The sequence below is a fragment of the Rhipicephalus sanguineus genome, unplaced genomic scaffold, assembly GCF_013339695.2.
Source record: "Rhipicephalus sanguineus isolate Rsan-2018 unplaced genomic scaffold, BIME_Rsan_1.4 Seq1075, whole genome shotgun sequence".
In the NCBI taxonomy this organism is placed as follows: Eukaryota; Metazoa; Arthropoda; class Arachnida; order Ixodida; family Ixodidae; genus Rhipicephalus; species Rhipicephalus sanguineus.
The window spans coordinates 60,848-79,105 of NW_023614279.1; the positions used below are offsets into that span (position 1 = coordinate 60,848).

At 47.0% G+C, this 18,258-nt stretch overlaps 1 pseudogene; it reads left to right on the forward strand.

Annotated features, from left to right (window-relative positions):
- Positions 1–361: 361 nt before the first annotated feature.
- LOC119376058 (uncharacterized) lies at positions 362–17,694 on the forward strand (annotated as a pseudogene).
- The last annotated feature ends 564 nt before the right edge of the window (positions 17,695–18,258 follow it).

Consider the following 18,258-nt stretch of genomic DNA (forward strand, 5'->3'; position numbering starts at 1 on the left):
GTCTGAGAAACAGCATGCGAGTTTAGACGCACATGCGCCATAGCAGTTTTGCACGAGACATCAGAATTCGCCGCTTGAAGAGGAATTAACTTTGTACTGTGCTTTTAATATATAGATGGAATGTATACGCTCGTAGAGGGCGCAATATGACGGATACCCCTGGATCAAATCGAGATTTGTTGGCGCTTTATCAGGTGTGTATAGTCGTGTCTTTTTTTTTTAGAGAGAGAGAGAGAGTGGCTTACATTTTTTTTCGAACAGCTACCGGTAGCGCTTCACATGCTTAGCCCATTCAATAAGCAACAGAAGATCTGAAGTGCAAGAAATTGTTCCGTGCGGTTGCTTTCCATGATTAGCACGAAAGGCCGAATCAACGTTGTGTCGGCTCAAAGCAGCGACTCCGCCTCCCTGGTCCGCATCGAGGTGACCAACCTAGGCGAGTTGACCACCATCTTCAGCGTGCAGGTTACCCAGTGCAGCCACGGTGTCGCCAACAGCGATACCGATTCGGCGCTTGTAACGCCGCGGCGAACTCTGCTGCTCCTGACGTCGGTGCACTTTGGTGCTCTCGACATACGCGACGACCTCAAATGCACGGGTAGGCATGCTTTTACACTGTATGTGTCATATATATTAAGCATTATGATAGTAATCATGCTCTGATAGCCAAAATAGCTTATCATGATGTACTTTAAAACGTTCTTTTGCACAATCGGCACAGCTGTGCCTGAGGTCAACGGGTCATTGACGAAGCATATAAATGTACCTATGAAGTCCCGTAGCATGCCTAGGACAGTTATCGGTACGCTATCTGCTGATGCGTGCTGAAAATTCCGTCCTTTCAGGTGATCCATTCAAGATAGCCGCGATAACGGCTTCTAGTTGCAGAATCACGGGCCCGCTTTGCATATATACAACATTTATAACACAGCTGCACGATTATTAAGTATGGTATTATTAATGGCTATGTTGCTTCGGGACGTATCTTGCTGTTACCTGATTCACATAGTCTATTATCGTCTCCTCTCATCAGAATTAACCGGACAGATACTACATCATCGGTTCGCGATTTCAAATGCCAGTTATTCAAATCCCGATTCTGCGTTGAACTCTGGTAATTTATACAGTAATTCTAATGAATACATTGAAGTAACGCATGGTTTGTGCTATTTGCAATGTAGAAATTTCTATATTTCACAAAGATATAGCATATGGTCCGCTTGTGCAGTACCTACTTTGGGAAGGGTTGAACTTTTTAAACCTCTTTTTTATTTTTGCCTGTAATGCCACATTTAAGAGTGTTTGTGTCTTTTTCGACAGCTGGTAAAATATATTGAGGCTCAACAAAGGATTTTACGCAATTAGGCATGACTAATATTTATTATGCGCAGAACTGCTCATGTCTTCAGTCGTACGTCTGCGACTTGTTGTATCAGCGTGTAATGTGATTTCGGTTGATACTAGGCCTTTATTTGCCCAGGCTGGTTTTATGCATGACGTATCACGTGCAAAGCTAAAACACCACATGTACAGTTTGCTTCTGTTACTGGCAATCCTCACTTCGACAAATATTGCATCGCGTTTCATGTGATACCGTTACAGCTTTATTATCTAAACGTCACTAAACCATACGCGACAAGGTTTCCTGAAGATGAACCATGGCAGCTCACTTATTTATGGATATTAAATTCGAATTCACCGGGCCTGCATAAAATTTTCAGTTCTGTCGAATATAGGGCTACGATCGAATGCTAAATAGAGAGATTTATTTCGGTTCATGTATAACATAAATGCAATAAAACAAAGCTAAAGACAGTACGTCCCTCGGCTAAGGCCATCCATTTCCGTAAAAAAAAAAGAAACTTGGACAAGCAAACATGATATCGGCAGCAATGACCTATGCTACAACTTAGAAATTATAGCACGGCACTATGAATTTACAAGGCTTTAGTGCTTTTGAATAAATCTAGCAGTGTATTCGCATCATCTGTATAAAGCACAGAATCAGTTACATTCATTGCAAATGATTACAAATCTTGATTACAAAACTTGATTACAAAAATGAATTAGAAGCTTGTCCTAAGCTTTTTATTTGTGCCATCAATTGCCAGCATAATTAGGTTACTCTGATTTCACAGACTCAAAAAGCACTTTCGAAGAGTGGAGGAGTTGCGGCGCGGAAATCTGTTCGGAACTTGTCGTGCTCGCTCGTTCATTTTTTTTTTTTTTGCTCCCCAGTATGATTTTCGAGCGAACCTTATCGGTAACAGTTTCCAGTGGTATAACAGTGGCAGCACAGTTCGCGAAAAACCCCGGCAGCGAGTGTATACAGAAATGCGGGTATACACCACTGAGGCCCTCGAATGTGTGCCGCTCACATGAGTATTTCTATGCGTCGTTGTCCAATAATTGATGCTCTCTCAATGGTGGGCTTCTCGGCGATCAGCCATTTGTAATGATCATCATATCTTTTATCGAGGTCATTCGTTGTTTCACGTTCCAACTGTTCATCGTTGCCTTTCATTGATGCCTTTCATTCTTTCATGCATGACCGTAGTTGTTGCCTGCAGCCTTGCGCAATGCTTGGCTTGCACTGATGTCACTGGCACAGCCACGTTGGAGCACCAACACGGTAGGACGTAGACTTTGTGATGTCACGTTAGTATTATCAGTACATCACATGCTGGTTCCTTCGTTGTTCACAGACAGAGGCCCAATAACGTTCCACCGACGTTATCGCACCCAAGCAGGTTAATCGCCTCGTGATTGTACTGCTTTGACGCCATCTAATCCGCTATGTTGGAGCCGTCGTGTATGTCCATAACGTCCCGTGCAAGTTATGTATAAAAGAACGAAAGTAAGACAGAATGAACGGAAGGGAGGAGCAACAAAAGAAATAGAAAATAATGAATGAAAGAAGTCTGTGCACCAGACAGCACACGCAAAGATTCCCATGCCCCATTTTCCTGAGAGAGGAAGGGCTCGCTTTTATTTTTTTTCTCGCAATATGCAGAATTTAAGTGTCAGCGGGCACACGGCTTCGTAAATTCTTGCCTCAAGCCCAGCTGAGGCGGGAATCATAAGATACTTTCAGTATCAGTCTTTCTTTTTTATTTAAATCTGACCTGGGTACGCATCCCAACGCGTCTGCTTCTGTCTTCATAGCTTTCAGTACGAATGACCTCAATATAGAGCGACGGTTCCTTCTTCGTAATGCAGTGCCATAAAGAGGTCCGTTGTGTATTTGCTTCGCGAGGTCTGTTCATATCATCTGTGATTATTCTATGGGTCATCAATGTTAAAAAAAAAAACGTGCCGATATATGAAAAAAAAATTACAGCTCACAAAGTAGGACATTACATCCACCTTCGAACCAATATTGTACCACTTTGAATCCGATAAAAGCAAATGCGCTGAGTAATCTTTCACTCTCAATATCATTCAAGTGCAATTTTTTTGTTTGGATTTTACAGTGGAACTCCACGATTCCGAGTATGGAATGATTGCGTCACGGTCGGTGATCCTAAGGCCTGGCAAACAGTGCATCTGCTATCTCTCTTGCGAATGCAGCGTGAGTGCCTGGATCATTTGACAGTCAGTCTGTGAAACACTATCTACGCTGATGGCGAAAGAGTGCAGATGATTGGGCGAGTGCAACAAGTCAATGCGCTGCCTTTTATTACTCGTGCCAGCGTCTCTCTTTCATCACCATTATAGACACAGACCAACAGCGCGGCTTAGAACCACCCTGACTCGCAATCATCGTAAATTGCGAAGTTCCGTTGGAACTAGTGTGATTGAGAGAGTTGTACATAATATGTTGCTGTTTCATTTCTTGCTTTTAGAAATAGCAGTGTGTTTAAATATAATAACGATTCTAAGTCCACCTCCAACGTATAGTTATGAAGAACGTTCTTGAATTACGTGCGAAAAATACAAACCATGGTACAATTATGAGGCGCGTGGTAGGTGAGAGCTCTGGATTAAATTTCGGCATTAGGAATACCTTATGCGTACCTAAATCTAAGTACACAGGTGTTTTTGCATTTCACCCCATTGAAATGCGACTTCCTCTTTCGGCAATCAAACCCACGTCCGCGAGCTAACAGCGAAATACCTTAGCCACGAAGCTACCCCGGCCGTTAATAATTGCAGTTGCAGAACTGATTATATCTCATTAAGAGTGATTTGCACTGGCCATCTGCGCTGTGTATTCCTGAAATGATGGCTAATGTCTTTGCCAGTGGTTATTCGATGGCTAATGACTACTCGAATAACCACTGTGATCGGTGGCGTATCCTGCCTTTCATATGCTTCCATCAGGTTGACGCGGCGCTCTCGAAGTCCACAGATTCGTCGACTCAAGAGTACACGTTCGGCATCAAAATGTACGCTCGAAGAGTAATTGGCACAAGCATTTGGACTGGGCTATTTGTTTTCTCTGCCGACCGACAAAGACAAGAAGTTTGTGCTATTAACGGCCGTGAATTCGATAACTGGGCGTGTACGGCGGTGCAGTAATTTCAGTTTTTTCATAATCGTGTTAAACAAGAAATGTTAAGGTACTTCATTATCGTCGTTGTTTCGGCGCTGTCTTTACCTCAAACGGAGATCCGTAGATCTGTTTATCGCTTGTTCTATGTACTAGTGGAGTGTTATATTCCAACAAATATCAGTTACACATTTTTAGAAGGCAGAAAGCCGTGCATAGGCTGGACTTCAAGGGCAAAATGTACTGTCGCTATGGGAAGAAATGCGAACAGTGGAATGCGTGGCTTTTCGCAAAGGCAGCGCAACCTAGCGTCGACCCGCCAATTTGAGAGCGCGCATCCAACTCCGAATGCTTTGGGGGGCGATCGGAGATCTGTTCGTTCCGCTTGTTCGTTCTCCTGGCGAAGAACAAGCGCGCTGATTGGCTGAAGCGGGAGATGCCACTCAAGGCCGGGGGTGTCGCCATTTCTTTTTTTGCTTGATCTTTTCTTGTCTGGTGACGTCATATCGCGGCATAACGAGTGGGGTGATCGGAGGTCTCTCTTCTGCGCCGTTCGTTCTGTACCCATTCTGGCGGCGTACGCGATTGGCCGAAGCCGGAAAAAACCACGTCTCGAGGGGCGTAGCCATTTTTTCTTTTTGCTTGATCTTTTATTTTTTGGTGACGTCATACCGCGTCATAACGAGCCTGTCGTCTGCTACAACCGAACGGAGCGCGAGACCATTCGCACGCGTTCTCTCGAGCGAACAAACGGATTCTCACGGCATGAGCGGCGGCTGCGGCTGCCGCAACAGCTGATTTTGAGAAAATGGCGCTAGCGACGTGTGCTTTTCTTGCGGTTGGAGGTGCGAGATGCGTTTGAAGACATGAACGAGTGCGGCGTCGCTTTCTGTTCTCGAACGAACAGTGGGAACAAAATGAACGGGCCTGCCACTGGGCTGTGGTCTTACGCGCAGGGACTTCTTAGTTCAAAAGCGCTACCTGCTACTGCCACGTGTCGTCCCGGTCCTCACTCGTGAAAGACGGCCCCAGTGGGCACGACGGCGTAGGTATCTGTGGTTGCTCTTTTTTAAAAGCCAGCAGAAGCTCCTTTTGACGATTCGACACCCGGGAGCCAAGCCAGACATTCCGGTGGGACGACATCTTGAAAACTGCGCCAAGCGCTACTTTTCTCTTTTAGGGGCGAAGCTCCTTAAGGCGGACCCGTTCGTCCCTCGTAGTCGTAGTCGTAGTAGTCGTAGTGCGTAACCAGTCTTACGCTTTGACCTCCAAGGTGGTGCCGGTGGGAGATTTCAGGGGCGAAGCTCCTTAAGGCGGCACCCGTTTCGTCCCTCGTAGTCGTAGTCGTAGTAGTCGTAGTGCGTAACCAGTCTTACGCTTTGACCTCCAAGGTGGTGCCGGTGGGAGATTTTTCCTGTGCGTTGTGAACAATAAAAAATTCGCAGCGTGCGCGTTAACTAAAAGCCGAATTCTTCTGTTTCTCATTCCCATTATCAGCCATTGGCATGTTCCAGTAGGGAACGTTAGTAGAAGTAGAAGTGTAAGTGTTAGCTAAAAGCCGACTTCTTCTGTCTCTCATTCCCATTAGCAGCCATTGTTTACCTCCAAGGTAGTGCCTGGTGAGATTTCTCCTGTGCGTGAATAAATAAAAATTTGTTCAAAACCGTTGATTGATGAAATAAACCAACGAAAGACGCCAGATGTTTTGTAAAAGCAAAACGAAAGAACGCCAGATGTTTCTAAGCAAAACGAAAAGACGCCAGCTGCTTAACGAAAGACGCAGATGTTTTCTAAAGCAATGGTTTTCTAAACAATGAAAATTCACAGCGTACATGTAAAATTAAAGTGAGCTGCAAGTCGTGATAACTCATCGAACCTTTAGTATAAACGCGCCCGATCTCACGTCGGTGATGATGTACTGGGCAGAATTCACGGAAGATTCACGGTTTACTGATGAACCTCCGCAGCTTCGCCCACTCATCATTCACTCCGTGGATATGCTGTGATTTTTTTTTTTCGCGTGCGCGACTTCACATAGCGAGCAGGTTAGAAAAACTAACACCAATAAGTATCAGCGCTCAAACCTATTGCTGTTTGAGAAAATGTTTGAGCTTGGAAAGAAACACAATATCTTTTCGTATAACAACTGTATTTATTAGAAGGCGAGAAACACTTCGTTTTGAAATATACGGTCCCCTTGCCGAGGACAAACGATGCGCGTCTACTTCCGGAAAGCTCGCCGCTCACCGCTTGACAATTGGCTGTCCTCATCCTCTCGGCGGAAGAGAGCTGCGGACCATCCACTTTTGTGACGTAAACTACCAGAACGAACGCGGAACGAACAGAGATCTCCGATCCCCCCCCCCCCCCTGGCTGTCGGTGGGCGAATTTGTGCTTTCTGTCGGCAACACCGTAGCGCTAGAATGTTCTTTCGGCTGGCGCTATCGCTCGCAAGTATGACTTGGTGGGCTAGTTGGCATTGCATCTTAAAGGCTACAGCGCACAAAGACGGGGACTACACGCACGCTATCGCACCGCGTGCGTGTTCCGAGTGTCAGACACTATAGGACTGAGGTTAGGTCCACTATAACAATGCGTGTGGCGGCGAGCGTAAAAACCAGGGAACCGTTCAGACCGATGGCAGGAGCAGAAGACTATTCTTTATTTTCGTTTTCTTTTCCTCGCAGCCCGCAGCACGAGGAACGAGGAGCGTGCGCATGCACATGCGCCTGTGCGCGCCATAATTAATAGTCAGCCGATGCAGACGACGATGGCCGCTAGAGGGCTCCCCCTCCCTTTAAGAGAAAGGGGGGTGAAGCGCTGGCGTCAAAGAAAATGTCTTTGATGTCAGAGGGCCGGGCGAATCCTTGGTTGCAGGGGCGGCTTAGTGGTCGAAAGCGCATAATGGCGGGGCGGTTGCTAAGTAGGCGGGTTTGACTCTGTCCAGAGCGACGACTTCTTCCCGCCCGTTGAGCTCGATGGTAACAGTTTTTTCTGTCCGGCTGAGCACCTTGAACGGGCCGTCGTAGGGAGGCGTAAGGGATGGTCGAATTCCTTCACGCCGGACGAAAACGTGGCTCGCTGTAGCCATGTCCTTGCTGACAAAAACGTCAGTCGATGATGCATCCCGACTAGGGCAAGGACGCAGGCGAGAAAATAGGAAGCGAAGCTGTTGAGCGTAACTGTCTGGATCGGGCGTAGCGACACTAGCTGACGCGAAAAATTCACCAGGCATACGCAACGTTGTACCGTAGACCAACTCCGCCGTTGTGCAGCCGAGGTCTTCCTTGAAAGACGAGCGGATGCCAAGCAGGACGAGAGGAAGATCTTCAGCCCAAGACGAACGAGCCTGGCGAGCCATCAAGGCGGCTTTAAGTTGACGATGAAGGCGTTCAACCATTCCATTTGCTGATGGGTGGTAGGCGGTCGTATGGATATGACGAACGCCAAGCAGGTCTGTGAGTTTGCGGAAGAGATCGCATTCGAACTGTCGGCCGCGATCGGTGGTCACAACGCTGGGACATCCGAAACGAGAGATCCAGCCACTGACAAACGCTGAAGCCACGGTAAGTGCTGTTATGTCGGTGAGAGGAAACGCTTCAGGCCAACGGGTGTAACGGTCCACACAGGTGAGAATGTAGCGAGCACCTCTGGATGGCGGAAGTGGTCCAACGATGTCGATGTGGACATGATCAAACCGAGCATCGGGTGGGCGAAATGAGTGAATTGGTGATTTCGTATGTCGTGTCGTTTTGGAGCGTTGACAGTGCACGCATTCACGCGCCCAACGGCGCACGTCGGAGTTCACACTCGGCCACACAAAGCGGGTCGTAATGAGACGTTGCGTAGCACGAACTCCTGGATGGCTTGTGCCGTGAAGCTTGTTGAATATGTGACGGCGGAGTCGGAGTGGGACAAACGGACGTGTTCGACCCCGTGACACGTCGCAAGTGATGGTGCCGGAAGAAAATGGGAGGGGAACGTCGGACAACCAGTGATGTGGTGGATGAGCGGATGTCTCGAAGTTCGACGTCTGTAAGTTGCGCCGTGGCGATTTCTTCGAAGTCAAGTGTGGGTGCCGATATCGCGTCGATACGGGAGAGGGCATCTGCAGCCGCATTGACTGGGCCTTCAATGTACCGGACGTCCACAGTGAATTCGGAAATAAAGTTGAGGTGCCGTATTTCTCGTGCGGTATAAGTATCGGGGTTACCGCGAAAAGCGAATGTCAAAGGCTTGTGGTCCGTAAGGACGTGAAAGCTTGAGCCTTCCAACAGATGTCGGAAATGTCGAATGCCCAGATATACGGCCAGTAGCTCACGACCAAACGTGCTGTAACGCGTTTCTGCCGGTTTCAGTTTCTGAGAGAAAAAACCGAGTGGATACCAAGAGTTGCGCTGCCACTGCTGTAAAACTGCGCCGACAGCCGCACTAGAAGCATCGGTGATAAGGCGCATTGGTGCAACGTGCAGAGGATGTACCAGCAGTGTAGCGTCCGCCAATGCGTTCTTGGCAGCATAGAAGGAAGCTTCGCGTCAGACGTCCAAGTCAGTGGGGAGGACGGAGCTTTGGTGGTCTTGAGGAGATCCGTGAGCGGTATGATAATGCGGGCAATGTTGGGAAGAAAACGGCGGTGGAAGTTGAGCAACCCAAGGAACTCGCGGAGCTTTCGGAGTGATGTTGGGCGAGGGAAGTCGCGCAAGGCTTGAACTTTCTTGTCCAACGGCCTGATTCCCTCTTTTGTCACACGGTGTCCGAGGAACTCAATATCGTCGACACCAAAGACACACTTTGCGGGGTTGATGAGGAGGCCATGTTCCTGGAGTCGAGAAAATAGCAGACGCAATGGGTGCAATGCTGTTCGGGGGAAACACTAGCCACCAGGAGGTCGTCGAGATATGCAAATACGAAGGGAAGTCCACGAGTTACTTCGTTTATAAACCTCTGGAACGTCTGAGCAGCGTTTCGCAATCCGAACGGCATGCGAACATACTCGAAAAGTCCGAATGGTGTCACAATTGCAGTCTTCGGGATGTCCGCTGGCTCGACCGGAATCTGGTGGTAGGCCTTTACCAAGTCTATTTTGCTGAATATCACCGCTCCCGCGAGGTTGGCAGAGAAGTCGTGAATGTGAGGGAGGGGATAGCGATCAGGTATGGTGCGCGCGTTGAGGGCTCGATAGTCACCACAGGGGCGCCAATCCCCTGGATCACGCTTTGGGACCATGTGGAGAGCTGACGACCAACTGCTCGACGAAGGGCGGATGATGCCCAGTTGCAGCATGTGGTCGAATTCTCTTTTCGCGATGGCAAGGCGGTCCCCAGCGAGGCGCCTGGGTCGGCAAAATACTGGAGGGCCAGTAGTGACAACATGATGCGTGACGTTGTGACGTACAGGCAGCTCAAGGTTGGAAGGCTTCGTGATGGCTGGAAAGTCTGCTAGAATTGAGGCGAACATAGATGCCGGTATCTGTGGCGCCGTTCCAGTGGTATATGTTGGAGGTGCGAGGATGCCTTGTATGGACATCCTGGTCGTTGTGTCGACGAGTCGACGTGCCCGGAGGTCAACGCTGAGGGCGAAGTGGGTCAGAAAATCAGCACCCAATATGGCCATGCGTACATCTGCAACAACGAATACCCATCGGAAGGTGCGTCGGAGACCCAAATCGATGGTGAGAGAGCGCTGACCATATGTATTGATGGCAGAGTTGTTGGCTGCTTGAAGGGGAGCAGTCTGCGGAGAGCGCTGCCGGTCGAGTCGTGTGGCAGGAACGACACTGACCTCTGCACCTGTGTCCACGAGAAATCGATGTCCGGCAATCCTGTCAGTGACGTAGAACAGGCGGCTTGTCGTATGGCAAGAGTCACTGGCCGCCATCAGTGGCTCTGCGGTACGTTCCCTGCCAGCTGCAAGGAGGACGACCACTGACGCGCGCTGGCACCGAAGTTGCTGTGATACCAGCAGTAGACGCGGTCGACGAGGACCGGAACAGGGAGCTAGACCTTGGAGACAATCTGGGACGGTAATCGCGGTCTCGTCGACGGGGGTGAGACGGTGGCCGTAGGGCATTAACAGTCTCGGCGAGGTCGTCGATCAGTTGCTCCAGGCGAGACTGCCGGTCCTCGAGTTGCGACAACGGAACGCTAGATGCAGTAGCCACAGTACCTCCTACTGCATAGTCAGCGACGCGATCGGCCTGCTCCGCCAGCTTGTCGAGGGGCAGGTCGTCAGGTGCGGTAGCCAAGGCAAGGACTACATTCTGTGGCAGGCGCTGGAAAAACAGTTCTCGCAGCAGCGGGCTGTTTACATCCAACTTACAGCCACTGAGAAGCTGCTGCATGCGACGTAGCAGTTCTGACGGTCGCCGGTCGCCGAGCTCCTCTTCGTTGAGAAGCTGCTGGAGACGCCTGCGCACAGACACAGACTTGCGTTGCAGCACCGTCGTTTTAAAGTGGTCATAAGGTGGGTTTCATGGGGCGTGCACACAAGGTCGTGAAACTCTGCAACCACTTCCGTTGAGAGCGCGGAGACAGCGTGGCAATACTTCGCTTGTTGCGAGGTAATGCGCCGAAGGGCAAAGATGGCCTCCACGTGCGTGAACCAGGCTGCAGGATTCTGGGGCCAAAACGACGGCAGGTGAATCTGCACCGTGGCGATGCCCTCTGCGCCGATCGTCGGTCTGTCGCTTGTGGTCCCGTCCATGATGTAGTGCTCGCCCTGCGATAACGTCCGTGTCACCACGTTATAGCGACTGAGGTTAGGTCCACTATAACAATGCGTGTGGCGGCGAGCGTAAAAACCAGGGAACCGTTCAGACCGATGGCAGGAGCAGAAGAAGACTATTCTTTATTCTTCGTTTTCTTTTCCTCGCAGCCCGCAGCACGAGGAACGAGGAGCGTGCGCATGCACGTGCGCCTGTGCGCGCCATAATTAATAGTCAGCCGATGCAGACGACAATGGCCGCTAGAGACACGAATGACAGATAAGCTTTCCTTGCCCAGCAAGCTCAACGCGGCAAGCTTTCACGCCGTAACGACGATTACGCGCATAAGAGAACAACCGTTTTAGTGAGAGCAGAATTGTCGCTGACTCAGCTCTCCGTCGTCTACATTACGCGGTGCGTGCGTGGGGCAATAGGCGAGGAGCCATGCCACAAGGAAAGCTTATCACCTGCAACTCATGGCTGACATCAGAACACACACGCGGTGCGATAGCGCCAGCCGAACAAAAAAAGATTCCAGCGCACCGGTTGCGCCGACTGAAAGCAAAGATTCGGCCACCGACAGCCAAAGCATATCGCGGAGTTGGACACGCACTCTCGGACTATAGCGGATTGACGCTAGGCTGCGCTGACTGTGCCGACAGCCACGCGTTCCGTTGTTCGCATTTATTTCCATAGCGACAGTACATCCATTGTATTTCGTGCATTTTCTTCCTGTGTAATTTTCGCCGTATTTTATTTCTCTTTGATTGGCTCGTACATTCATATCACGCTTTGCATCTTCACGAAGTGTGGGAATGAGAGCCTGTCGTGCCACCTCATCACCGAGTTGGACGCCCTCAAGGCGGGCCTCTACAAGAGCCGCACGACACGCTCCAGTGACGACCGGACATCCCGTGACCGCGCCGTGCAGTTCATTATATACTGCCTCCTCATCAGCCTTGCCGGGGTAAGCTGTAGCATTCCGCTTGCACATGTTCCCATGAAACTACCGACACTGCTTGTGTGTATAACGTACTGCTAATACCTAAACATCACAACCACCATTATATAGAAGCATAACAGTTGGAACTGTGAAACTCTTGAAGGTATTAAGATGAGAAAGCACATTTATTCAATTAACGTGGGGAGCTCCAAGATGAGTAGCCAATGATGACTTATATTTCAAGTTGACGCCTTACTGTACAACCCGTAAGGTTAGCACGGTGCGGCGCTGTAGAAGTGAGGGTGAGGGGCGTTTCTGCATGTAGGAGGTGTACAGCGATTCCGAACTCATTTCAAGTCAAGTGCTTTTATTTTTCATTTTTTCTTACATTCATGCTTATACAGATATCTGGACCGATAGCCAGGAAAGGCTAGTATCCGGTCCAGTGTTAATAATAAAACATTCAGGTCAGTGCATTATTACAGTTAGGTATACAATTACATATCTAACAGACAAACAAAACGAACAATGGTTTTCACAAGTGCACCCGAATAGTTATTGCAGATATGTTAAAGGTCCTGGTTCGCAAGAAAAAAGAATTTACTACACTGCTTAAATTACGTGCGGTTTTAACCTCCAAAGGTAGGACATTCCAGATTTTTGTTCCACTAAATTCGATCACTCTTTCACCGTATACATTATAACATTTTGGTAAATTCAGATTGCCTTTTAGAGCATGTCTCGTACTGCGCGTCGGAAAACAGAACACATTACGAGGAATAGGAAAGTTAGTGCTCATAATGCTATTAACTGAAATGAAATCTTATAATTACACAGAGCCTTAAGCGATAACACTTGCTGTGTCTGGAAAATGTCGTGAATTATATCATTGTTACTGTTAGGATTAATTATTTTCAATGCCCTTTTCTGTAATTTTGTAAAGGATTGTAGGTATGTTTTGTAAGTTACGCCCCATGATTCTATACAATAACTGATATGGCTATGACAAAACGCATAGTATAGAGATTTGAGTATTTCACGGGGGAAATATTTTCTTGCTTTAATGAGGGTGGTAACATCCGCACGCGACTCTCCTGCACACATTCTGAATATGCGCTACCCAATGTATATGTTGGTCAAAAATGACGCCCAATCGCTGCACATTGCCGTTACCAAATTATGTGGCTGAACTTGGAGGATAACAACTTACCTCTCGAAAAATGTTAAGAAAGCAAAAATTGAGAGCCACTTATTTGGTAGCTAGAAGCTACAAGAAATCTATACGGATTTCTCGTACAGAAATCTTCTAGTTGACAAAAAATTTGTGTCATGCTGTCAATGATGACCTTGAGCCATCGCAACACGCAACGCAAAGTGCGTCTGGTACCCCTTGACAAAGAAGAGCCACATTGCTCGGTAAGCGAGCCAGAGGAATAGAACTCAGTTGGCTCTCGGGCAGCTCGGACGAAGCAGCTCGGCGCATCGCTGCGCGGTGTCACTTGATTAGCGAACGTTCAACGGCGGCTTCGCCGGTGCTCGGTCGCGCGTCGGCTGTGCTATCTGCGCGCGCGCTTCGGCGTAAGCGGCAGGCTGAATTCGATCATCCAATATAGCTACATGGCAAGTTACGAAATCACAAGCAAAGGCGCAGTTTTCTGCTGAAACACCGGGTAACGGGAGGTTAGATTAGCTCTTTATAGAGAATATTACGAAGCGCGGAAACGTGGCAAGCTCGAAGCCACCGCAGTTGCCCCCTTGGTGCACAGTTTGCGCGAAAGCGAGCCAGACATACCTTTTGCTCGGAATAACTAGTTCTACAAGTTAAACCCCAGCCATTTTTTCCTTTTTCTTTATTTTTGCGTGCTCTTTTTCATGAAATATGAGTGCCAATGTTTATAAAGTTCGCAACTTTTAGAATAAACCTTCAGTTCACAGTTCAGCGGTGTTTTCTTGTCTCTTATCGTGCCTTTCATATGGCCCTTGCTGTTCGCGCTGCGCAATCAGGCGATACTAGCGATACTTTAGTTGAAGTCAGGCGAAAAATTGGACGTTGGCCGATGACGCAATGCGTAGCACACACAATTTCGATGGCCTATTAGAGCAACGGAATGGATATCAGGAGATGAGAAATCTAACCGCGGACGGCATAGAGTTCGTTGAAGTGATAAAATTAAGACGTTCGCAGGCATAAAACGGAATCAAATCGCTAGGACGGGGTCAACTGATGATAGTCGGGAGATTCCTTCGTAAAGCAGTGGACATAGAATAGGCTGAGAACGAGGATGGTGTCGATGATGATGATGACGACAGTGTAATGCACCTCGTTATATACATGCATCAACATCAATCCAGAGAAACACAATTTGCAATGATAATCCTACTTTATAGGGTCTTTGATAGCACAGAAAAGACAATGCGGTTCCGAAGGAATGAAAATAATGAAGGAAAAGCCTTCTTCATTTACAATGTACGAGCGCTGCACCGACACATAGAGCAATAATGGCATCGCTTATTGCAGCTGATTAGTTTACGCCGCGTTGTACTCTCCCGCACACGGCATGCAATATTCTAACCCCGAAAGCCTGTCTGGTGAAAAAAACTAAGCTTATTGGGCGATTCCCGCCCTTCGCGCCTATGAACGAACTGAAACATGTGAGATGACTCTTTCTTTTTCATGTTCTTTGGCACTGCAGGGTTTCTGAAGGCCTCCCTGGGGATGGTCGGCTGTGAAAGAGTTGGGCAATATGGCCTACACTCGTGTATCTACGGCAAAGTCTTCTTGAAACAATACTACGAGCCTGACCTGTCAAAAATATACAGTGCAGCACGACAACGAAGGCTACCCGATACATCCTAAGACGTATGTAAAACATCGCTTGGTGTGCTGCGCAAAGCAGTGTGCACATTAGAATTTTCGAATTTTGTGCGTTGGTAAAGGCGGCATGGAAATGGCATGTAAAATAACACGGGAACACATTCACAGTCACGTACATTATGTAGAAAAAGTGAACTATGAGAAATGAAAGTCTGTACAGTTTCGTACCACCCGACTTCCGTTGAAATATTTCGACATGTTCGTTTATAAAACTCGCTACTGGCAAATCTTTTACGTAGCTCCACTAAAGTGAGTTTCTCGGAATTTCTCGCAGTGTCACATTGCTGAACTATACCGTAACCGAGAAGCGGTGGACCATAATTCTGCCACATGAACATTAAATTCAGGAAATAAGATTATGCGGCTTTATTATGAATGTAGGTAAAATGAAACGACAGAAAAAAAATAATTTGCATATCACACTACTTTCTTTATAACTAAACCAAATGCGTTTCTACACATCTTGCGCCTATAGCAAAGCTGAATCGACAACCAGGTTGCCTTAAAAGATGGTTTGTGCAAATTTCTATAAATAGGCTTGGCAGTGTTTTGTCAAATCGCACATATAAAGATGTCGGGTGAACCACAAACCTTCCGCGTCACGGCTGCTAAGAGAAGCGCAGCAAGGTGTGATGAAGTCGTGCAAATTAACGTTGCAGTGCGTTTGAAAGTGAGAGGATTTTTTGCTGATATCAAAGAATAGCATTTCAAGCTCTGCCAATCGTCTTTGCATACTTTGTTGACTCGTGCTAATTTGTGCAATAATGTCGGTCATTACTGTGAGTTTATGAGTGCTTTAAATGCGAAACATTGCTTAGCTATCCTTTGGCACTTTGAGTGTTTCTATCTATCTATCTATCTATCTATCTATCTATCTATCTATCATCTATCTATCTATCTATCTATCTATCTACTATCTATCTTATCTATTATCTATCTATCTATCTATCTATCTATCTATCTATCTATCTATCTATCTATCTATCTATCTATCTATCTATCTATCTATCATATCTAGCCACCTTCGTTTGGGTGCTTCATGATCGCCTCCTTAACTTTGTGTAGATCGAAATTGGCATGGGAGGGTAAGAGGATATAACGAATATGACTGTCGGGTCATGACATGAATAACGTGAAATCCTGTCGCGTACGTCGTCAGACCCTTTCCTACAGACACGTGTGGCACATACCCGTTTACACGGGCCGCGGCTTACGGGTATGCGCCACACATGATTGACAGTTTATATCTAGCCAGAAACGCCGAGGACAGTCATGGTAATTTAAATGCGAGAGCGTTAAGAAAAACCGACATCTGCAGCGTTGACCAGACGAATGAAAAGAATAAAATTAGGATCCCAGCAGGAATCGAACACGAGCATTCTGCGTGGCAATCAGGTATTCTACGGCAGATCCACGCGAGGTTCCTAAACTTATTTGGAAAAGCAGGCTATGCAGGCGTAATGGACGGTGCAACGTGAATTGTGTTTGTGGTGCTGGCTATCTAATTTCACAGAAAAGCAATAAACACTACATATATACTCCTACGATAAAGGCGTCATATCAGATAACGTCTGTGGTTCCAGTGCTGGCTCCGCTTTTATAGCAGTCTAATAAATATTACATTTGTTCCTATGATTCAGCAAGCTATATCGAAGCATTGCTGTACCTTGGAGGAATACGTTAACGAAAGTTACGTTGAATATTCCGATGATTTTAACATAAAGTTTACTTAGTTGCGATAATACTTACATTTACTCTAATGTGAGGGCTGACGTTACGTCGCACCATAGTTACCCTTAAAACGCCAGTGTTGTCGACGTTCCTGGTAAGCCCACGATGTGCACACACGCCACTACACTTAAAAAACACGTCGATCCACCTCATAACCCTGGCTCAGAGCCATTCAACACAGCATAAAAGTACTCGCTGACTGCTTCGCATGAAACAGAGTCCCACAATGCGTGGGTTCTTTCGAATTATTCATTTGTCTATTTGTTTGCATATATGACACTTGCAAAGTCCGAATGCCATACACATGGGAGTGCGTACTCGTACAGACAAGAACAAAGGGAATTTGTTATTTAATTTTTGAAAAAAAAAAACAAAGTACATTCAACCTCCTCTGTAAGTGCACCTGCGCCAGTCGTTTTCGTACAAGAGTAATTGAAATTGGTATTTGAAATTATGTGCTAATGGAATTACTTGGTATCGGAAGAACAGGATTGTACGTTTTTTTGTTTTTTTTTTGTTTGGAAATAGAGAGGAACACATCTGTGAGATATCTGTTACTTCACTGAATGAAAATCATGCCCTAGTTGAATATATTCACATTGTACCATCATGCATAACTTGCAATAAGCTAGCTCACATGAGGATTAGTAGAGATATATGAAAGGGGTTTCTTCCTGCATAATATATAGTAACAATACGGTGATGGGGTGGTGTAATGGGCGCGTAGCATTGCCTTCACGGAGGCATTTAAAGGAAATCGAATGACAAATTTTTGATATTGCAGAAAGCTTCGTACGAGAGTGATAAGCTACCGGAGAGAGTTCCTGCTGAACCTGGTGTTCTTTTTCATCTGGCCAGTGCTGCTGTGCAGCCGAAGCGTCAATCGCGGAACGCCACCTAAGTATCAGCTTCTTCAAAGCAACAGCAGCAGTCTTGATGTGAGCATGTGACGTGAAGCCTCCGGGTACCATCTTACCACCGTTTCAGCCATTAAAAATCGAGCTTATACTACGTTGAGCCGTGAAATTGAGTCAATTGTGACTGAAATTGCAGCGATGCCGAGAATATTCACAACATTTCTTATAAACGTGCTTATGTCATGACAGGCACAGTCGATGTGTATTTCTGCATGTATGCGGTACTTGGAGCAATACTGAAACCCGAGTAAGCGCTTGTGTTGTGTTTTTTACGCCACGTCCCGTCCATTTCAGCCCTGTAAATTTTAACAATTCTTAAAAAGGAAGTTTCTAACGAGAAACAATATTGAAAATATAGTATTATGTAAGCAGCTCGCAAAAATGAAAACCGCACGCTCAACAGTGATCTAGAGAATGATAGTCCAAAAGATGTGGCCTGTATCTACGCACTAAAGATTATAACATATTATGGGTGTCCAAATGGTCCTTGGTTGTTACGTGGGTAGCTCCATCATGCTTAAGAATAGCATCGAATTGTGGTAAGCAACGAAGTGAAACTTGCTTGTTGAACGACTTACCCTTCGAAGCACTGGCTAA